This window comes from Cetorhinus maximus, chromosome 8 (genome assembly GCF_964194155.1).
Source record: "Cetorhinus maximus chromosome 8, sCetMax3.hap1.1, whole genome shotgun sequence".
In the NCBI taxonomy this organism is placed as follows: Eukaryota; Metazoa; Chordata; class Chondrichthyes; order Lamniformes; family Cetorhinidae; genus Cetorhinus; species Cetorhinus maximus.
Genome location: NC_135886.1, coordinates 1,121,771 through 1,130,492, shown reverse-complemented (window position 1 = coordinate 1,130,492; position 8,722 = coordinate 1,121,771).

Genomic DNA, 8,722 nt, shown 5'->3' with positions numbered 1-8,722 from the left:
ATGTTAACCAGTGTAAATTAATAAAATGTTTCATTTAGTTTAATGTAAAACCTCAAGAACTAGTGGTCTGATTCCTGGTTTAGAGTCGCATCTCAAATATAACGCTTAAAATTATAGATTATGATAGTTGTTTAAAGTTTCCCTCTGGGATTTTTAAATAACTCCACTTTACCAACTGCATTGGTCATAACACTCACCGTCAGCACAGGAACAGTCCAGATCCTCACCGGTCAGCTGGATGGCTCTGTTTTTAAAGTCCGCGAGTACCTTGATTTCAGGCATTCTTCCACCGGTCTGCGACCTCTCTTTTTAGTTGTGTGCCAACTTGTATAAATAGAGATGGAGAAAGTGTAAGCAGGGCACCTGCCAGGCCAGATGATAAGTATGCCTGGCCTGTGTGGGTGGTGAGTCATCCCATAGACGGGATGAGGACAATGAAGGTGTGTGTGAAAAAGTGAATGGTGATGTCCCTTGAATCGACAGTGAGTGAGGGCCCTGTGGATGTGTGATGGGTTTGTGAGTGTGTGAGTTGAGAGTGATGAGAAGAGTGACTTACCCTGGTAGAATGGAAGAGATCATTCATCCTCTCGCAGCACTGGGTGGCTGCCCTCTTTTGAACAGCCTTGGCACTGACCACCGCTGCCACCACCTCCCAAGCTGGGTTTAGTGCTGTTGCTGCGCATCTGGTGACCAGAGGACATCCCGTCGAGCCTCCACGGCATCCAAAAGGCGTCGAGGGATGCATCGCTGAACCTGGGGGCTGCCGTCTTCTTCAGTTTCAGGGCCATGTCTTCGGTGCGGCAGTGGAGGTCCGGAAGCACTGAGACGTGTCTTGTGGCTGGACTTTAAATACGGCGCCTGGGGTGATGGTGGGTGGGCGACTGAGAGCCATGGGAACGGTGATTTTCCCGGCAGTGCATAAAGGATATGGTGGGTTTGGGATGATGCAGTGTGAAAATCCTCCATCATGGACAGTGGGTAAAATGTCATTTTACTCACCCGCTACTGCACATTGTGCAAATCTGGGAACGTTTCACTCTGTGTTTCTCTATAGGTTTTCCCTCATGTACGTTTTTATTTTCTGCTTTGGTACTAAGGGACACAGTTCTCCTAACCGTGAACAGTTGGTATCAGTGACTATGGGCAGAATCTTCTGCTTGTTGGGCGGGCCAGTTGGGAGTGGGCGCGGGCGGGTGTGGAGCTGATCGCTGCCCGCAATTGGCTATGCGCCGCCATTTTATATGGGCGGGCCTATTAAGGCCTGCCCAGCATGACGCGCACCCGGTAGTGCTCAGCGCAACCTGTGCAGGCGGGAGGAGGGGGGAGAGTCGGGGCCTGCGCTCTTTCGCGCATGTGCACAAAAGAGCGCAGAAATCTCCCTGAAGCACAGATCTGCCTCAGCGAGATAAAGTTCACTTTTAAAGTTTGTAAAAAAGGGAAGGTAAAAATTATTCAGACATGTCTCCTCATGTAACAATGTCACATGAGCTGGGACATGTTTATGAAGTGTCAAAAAGTTGTTTATTCATTTAATAAAACCTTCATGAAACCTCGCAAAATGCGAAGGCCGCCTGGGCTCTTCACCTGCCCCCCGCCAACCTTGAGGTTGGATGGGCAGCCCTGTCAATTTGGTTAATTTGTTTATGAATAGCCTTAACAGGCCTTTGACAGTTCGGCGGGCGCGCAGCCCACTCTGGTGCATGCCCACCAAACGGAAGATCGGAATGAGGCGTGGTGGTGTGGAGACGCATGCCCGACGTCACCGCGCACCATTTTACACGTTGGCGTTCGGGGACAGGCCCTGCACGTTGACAAGGAAATTCTGCCCTATGTAAAAGTTAATGGTCTAGAGATTAGATCTAATAATTCTGGCAGCAGAATTGGCCCACCAGCCCCATTAAAGAAGTAATGAACTTGCATTTTTATAGTGCCTTTCACATCTCAGGATTCCTTAAAGTATTTTACAGCCATGGAGTTGCTGTTGTAATATAGGAACAACCACAGCCGAAGTTATTTGCTGAGGAAGACAAATCCCAGAGGAAAACTTGTTTTAGTGATCATAACTTTTTTTCTGTATTCTGAAAATGAGGGGAAAACTCATTAATCCTGGAAGCACAGAATCCCAGTAGCAGTTTTAGGATTTTAAAATTAGAAGATTTATTAACAAGAAGAAAAAGAAACTTAAGCATACAAGATTAAAATTACACATTTTTAACAGTCTTGCAAAACATTGACCCAAAAAAACCCCACTTGGTCAAAACAGAAAAGTAAACTACTTGGAGACAGCTGCCTTATAGATTTTGAACCATAAAAATCCAGCAATATTACCCAAGGCAAAAACAGATGTGGTGGGAGGGTGAGCTGTGAGGAGGATGTAGAGATACTTCAGTGTGATTTGGACAAGCTGAGTGAGTGGGCAAATGCATGGCAGATGCAGTATAATGTGGATAAATGTGAGGTTATCCATTTTGGTAGCAAAAACAGGAAGGCAGATTATTATCTGAAAGGCTATAATTTGAGAGAAGGGAATGTGCAATGAGACCTGGGTGTCCTTGTACACCAGTCACTGAAGGTAAACATGCAGGTGCAGCAGGCGGTAAAGAAGGCAAATGGTACGTTGGCGTTCATAGCCAGAGGATTCGAGTACAGGTACCGGAATGTATTACTGCAATTGTACAGGGCCTTGGTGAGACCACACCTGGAATATTGTGTGCAGTTTTGGTCTCCTTATCTGAGGAAGGATGTACTTGCTACAGAGGGAGTGCAGCGAAGGTTTACCCGACTGATTCCTGGGATGGCGGGACTGACATATGAGGAGATATTGAGTCGGTTAGGATTATATTCACTGGAGTTCAGGAGAATGAGGGGGGATCTCATAGAAACCTATAAAATTCTAACAGGACTAGACAGGACTAGACAGGTGCCTATTGCTGAGCTGCAAAAGGTGCCAACACTGAACGCAACCAGAGGTTGTGAGTTCGACAGCGAATGTGACAAGCCACAAAACTGAACCCGATAAATCTGATCACTTGTGGGACTGGTACTAGAAAATTACCATGAATTTTCCGAACTGCCATAAATACCCAACTTCTGGGGAAGGGATCTTGAGATCTTCCACCCAGTTTGGTCTCAGTGTTATTCCAATCCCTCTACACCTGGCTGACTGACAGGTAGGAATGGGTGGTAAATGTTATAAGAAGTGTAAACCTACTTTTCATGAGGACACATAAAAAAGGGTTATTTCCTCTGGTATATTTTTCAAAATAGCTAGAGTTACAATGGAAGCTATTCCTCTCTGTTAAAATTGAAAATGTAAGTTAGGCATGAAGCCTCATCTTAAAAAGAAATATTCTTGGGATACAACAGATGTGGGTATTTATTGTCCATCCTTAGTTGCCTTGTGAAGGTAGTGTGGACCTCCTCCTGTAGTGATTGTGGGAATGTTGTGTTAATGTTGGAAGTTTGATTTTCCTTCTTTTGAGACAAATGCCAGAGTACATGCTTCAAGTTGGTAATCAAGAGAGCCTGTCCCCAGTTGGGGAAGTATTAGGACTTCATTACGAGAGTAGAGAAAGGTGTTCACACTGGATGCTGAGGGAATTGGAAGAGTCTGTGCCATTACTCTGCAGCCTTGTAAATAAATCTGTCCTAAGATACAGGCTGACTTCAGACTCATTCTTTCCTCAGCATACAAATATTGGATTTAGGAAAGGTACTCCCACAAATGTCTTCTGTAAGGAATTCCAGGATATTGACCAAGCAGTGATGAAGGAATAGCAATATATGTCCAAGTGAGGATCGTGTGCGAGCTAAAGGAGGACTTGCGGAAATTGATGTTTCTTTAACATCGCTGCTTCTTAGTGGTGGAGGTTGCAAGGGAATGAAGAGCTATCACAGTAACATTGGTGAGATTCTGCAATGCATCCTGATGGTTCAGATCTAAACTCTGTAGTCTGCCATATCCAGTCATGAATGTTGGTGGACTAGCTAACTGAAGGAGGAGGCTCCATAAATATCCACCATCCCCAATGATGGGAGAAGCCAGCACATCAGTGCAAAAGACAATTCTGAAGCATTTACAGCCATCTTCTGTGAGAAGTGCTGAGTGGATGATCCATCTCAGCCTCCTCCTGAGGTCCCCAGTGTCACTGATGTAAGTCTTCAGCCAATTTGATTCAATCCACATGATATCAAGAAATGGCTGAAGGCACTTGATACTGTAAAGACTATGGGCCCTGACAACAATCCAGCAATAGTATTAAAGACTTGTGCTCCAGCCCTAACTGTGCCCCTAGCCAAGCTCTTCCAGTACAGCTACAATATTGGCATCTACCTGGCAATGTGGGAAATTTCCCAAGTATGTCATGTCCATGCAAAGCAGGACAAATCCAACCCAGCCAATCACCACCCCATCAGTCTACTCTCAATTATCAGCAAAGTGATGGAAAGTGTCATTGACAGTGCTATCAAATGGTACTTACTCAGCACTGACGCTCACTTCGGGTTCCACCAGGGTCACTCAGCTCCTGACCTCATTACAGCCTTGGTCCAAGCATGAACAAAAGAGCTGAACTCCAGGGGTGAGAGGCAGCATTTGACCATGTGTGGTATCAAGGAGCCCTAGTAAAACCGAAGTCAATGGGAATCAGGGGAAAAACTCTCCACTCATTGGAGTCATAGCCAGCACAAAAGAAGATGGTTGTGGTTGTTGGAGGTCAATCATCTCCGTTGCAGGACATCACTGCAGGAGTTCCTCAGGGTAGTGTCCTCGGCCCAACCATCTTCAGCTGTTTCATCAATGACCTTCCGTCCATCATAAGGACAGAAGTGGGGATGTTTGCTGATGATTGCACAAAGTTCAGCACCATTCACGATTCCTCAAATACTGAAGCGGTCTGTGTCCATATGCAGCAAGACCTGGACAATATCCAGACTTGGGCTGATAAGTGGCAAGTAACATTCGCACCACAAACGTGCCAGGCGATGACCATTTTCAACATGAGAGAACCTAACCATCTCCCCTTGACATTCAATGGCATTACCATCACTGAATCCCTCACCATCAACATCCTGGGGGTTCATTGACCAGAAACTGAATTGGACCAGCCAAACTGTGGCTACAAGAGCAGGTCAGAGGCTGGGCCTTCTACAATGAGTAGCTCGCCCCCTGACTCCCCAAAGGCCGTCCACCATCTACAAGGAACAAGTCAGGAGTGTGATGGAATACCTTGCCTGGGTGAGTGCAGCTCCAACAACATTTAAGAAGCTTGATACCATCCAGGACAAAGGACCCCGTTAGATTGGCACCCCATCTACCACAATAAACATTCACTCTCTCCACCACCGTCACACAGTGGCACCATCTACAAGATGCACTGCAGCAACTCACTAAGGCTCCTTCGACAACACCTTCCTAAACCACGACTTCTTTTACCTAGAAGGACAAGAGCAGCAGATGCATGGGAACACCACCACCTTGAAGCTCCCCTCCAAGTCACACACTGTTGTGACTTGGAACTATATCACTGTTCCTTCAGTGTCGCTGGGTCAAAATCTTGGAACTCCTTCCCTAACAGCACTGTGGGTGTACCTACAGCACATGGACTGCAGTGGTTCAAGAAGGCAGCTCACCACCACCTTCTCAAAGGTAACTAGGGATAGGCAATAAATACCGGCCCAGCCAGCAAACCCACATCCCGTGAATGAATTTTTAAAAAAATCATATATACTCCAGCCCCAATGCTCTGGTGAACTCTTATCATTCAGCTACAACACCCCATCCTGAAGACCCAAAGAAGATCCAACTTGTCAATATACAAAGTAGCAATGTATTGGAAAGGGTGCACAAACTCCTTGTGGACTGATTCTAACTCTCTTTGTTTAAGCATTGCGGTTTTTTTATTTAGCATCTTGTTTCCCAATGTACGTTTAGGTCTGTCAACAAGCTAGCATGTTTGTTCACTCCTTTTGGAGGCAGCCAGAATGCACATTGGGATCCCACATATTGCCTTCATTGTAATTAGGGATTCATTGTTAAACTTGGGCACACCAACTTGTGCGCAATGGTGACTAAAACCATGGCCCTCAACCTCTATGAAGCTACCACTAATCTCCAGCTATAAATGTAACAGGAGAATGCTACAAGTCCCAGGAAAACGGTAAAAAACAATGCTGTTTCTCTAGAGTTTCCATTGATCTTCAGTAGAGTTCCAGCAGGAAGCCAGTGATCGTCCCAATGAATTTCCAAGCCCTTGACCTTTAGCGCTTGAGGCCCGCTCTCCGGTTATGGGAACTGGAGTCTAACTGGAGAAAATTACTGCGGACAATGCCTGAACTGTGGATATGTCACATGTGGAGGGATAGGAGGTGGCTCATGTGCAGTATAAACACCAGTGTGGTGCTGTTGGGCTAAATGAGCTATTTATGAGCTGTGGTTAATTTTGATATGTTCCGCTGTGGCACTATTGTCTCTACAATGTGTTGTTTCCATTTCTGAGTGGCAGGTGGCATTGTCAACATTGTTCCGGGGTCACTAAGGGCAGGGTGTTCCGGGGGTGCAAAGGGCCTGTCATTGTCAACATTGTTGGTGAGGACAGTTAAATGCAACTATTGGTTTATATGATCCTGGTAATTCTTTCTAAGCCGGCTTTAACAAGGGGAAGTAATGAGAGTCTGATGAAACATTTCAGCCTCTTGTGGTAAAGCTCAAAAGATGTTTTTAGCCCTAAGCAGTTTGAGAAAATGGGGCTCTGTCTCATCACTGTGTTATAATCACTGTAAAATTATTAGTATTTAATCCACAATGATTTACTGAAAAGCAATACTACTTATTATAAACACAATACTTCGAAATACAAACAATGTTAATTTTGATTAGTCATACTAATGGGACTCTGCTGCTCTGCACTCACTCAGTTACAATTTCAGATTTATCCACCATTTGAGGACAGGGACTTTGAGTTCCTAACCTGCATGATACTTCCAGCCAAACATATCCATGTACTGAACAAATGTTCTTATCTTGTCAAAAGCACAATTTTCTGAGCAGTTTCATGGTTTACATGACCTTTTCTGTGTCCCAGGGGAAGCTGAAAGTGATGACAAGCTGTTTGAGAGACAATAATCAGAAAACAGTGCTGTGTGCTAGGAATATTAAAGACAATGGTCACATTTTCGGAGCACATCTGGTGCTCCAAAACCAATAGTTGTATTTAAGTGTCTCCTCACCAACAATGTTGACAATGATACACCCTTTGCACCCCCGGTTCACCCCCCACTTTGCACCCCCGGAACAGCCCCCCTTTGCACCCCCAGAACACCACCCCCCTTTGCACCCCCGGATCACCATCCCCCCTTTGCACCCCCGGATCACCGTCCCCCCTTTGCACCCCCGGATCACCCCCCGCTTTGCAACCCCGGATCACCCCCTCCTTTGCACCCCCGGATCACCCCCCCTTTGTGCCCCGTAACACCCGCCCTCTTTTCTTCCACCCTGTTTAATCCCCACATCTGGTGCTGAAATCTATGGCAAAAGCTCAGAAGTCACAACAAGTTGCACATTACAGAGCTAATTTATGGCCTGTTCTTACATTAAAGTGGGTTTAGCCAATGGTAAAACCATAGTGTGACCTGATACTGTGTATTGAGACTCTTAAGGGTAATGCCAATGTTACTGTAGCTAAAGGAGTAGAAATACAAAGACTACTTCTAGCTCAATATTATGATTTCCTGTCATTTGCCTTTCTCCTCATTTCTGATTGAAATTGATACCCTGCTACTCCTGTGCCTTCTATACCTATTCTGCTTTGGGATCACTTGTGTTAAAAAAAAATCAACACCTGTACTCCATGGTGCAGAATAAAACTGCTGAGAAATGCCAGCTCATTAACTTATTCTTTCATGGGATGTGGGCGTTGCTGGCAAGGCCAGCATTTCTTGCCCATCCCTAATTGCCCTTGAACTGAGTGGCTTGCTGGCCATTTCAGAGGGAAATTAGGAGTCAACCACATTACTGAAGTCACATGTAAGCCAGACCAAATGAGGATGGCAGATTTCCTTCCCTAAGGCATACTAGTGAACCAGATGGGCTTTTACAGCAATCACCAACAAGTTCATGGTCACTATAACTGAGGCTAGCTTTTACTTCCGGATTTTATTAATTGAATTTAAATTCTACCAGTTGCCATGGTGAGATTTGAACCCATGTCCCCAGAGCATTAGCCAAGGCCTCTGGATTACTAGCCTAATGACATTACCATCAATGTCATCTGCCGAGATCCTCAAAGTCAGGGCTACACCCAACCCCATCCCATTCATTGCATTGTACTAACAGTTTGGCCAAACTGTTAAACTTCAGTGTGGTTACTATGGAGGAAGCTGATGGACGCCTGACACATTGCAGTGATCTTGTATCATCTGATGTCTCTTTGACTGTAATGCTCAGGTGTAGTCAGTGATGCAGGAGATTGAATTTACAGCTGTGGGCACTAACATTAACATAGACTGGCGGAATAGCACACGGCCTGATGAATAGTAACTTAGAAACCTAATCTGCAGTTTGTATGATGTTCTTATTTCTTAATGTGAGATGGGCAATGACTGTTTTGCTCACTGGCCTGATCAGTGAAGGTTCTGGAAGACATTGTAGGGTCTATCATTTAATTAATACAAATTCTTAGTTGGAAGGACATTGAAGAAATCATTTGGGAAAAGGGTGAAGGGT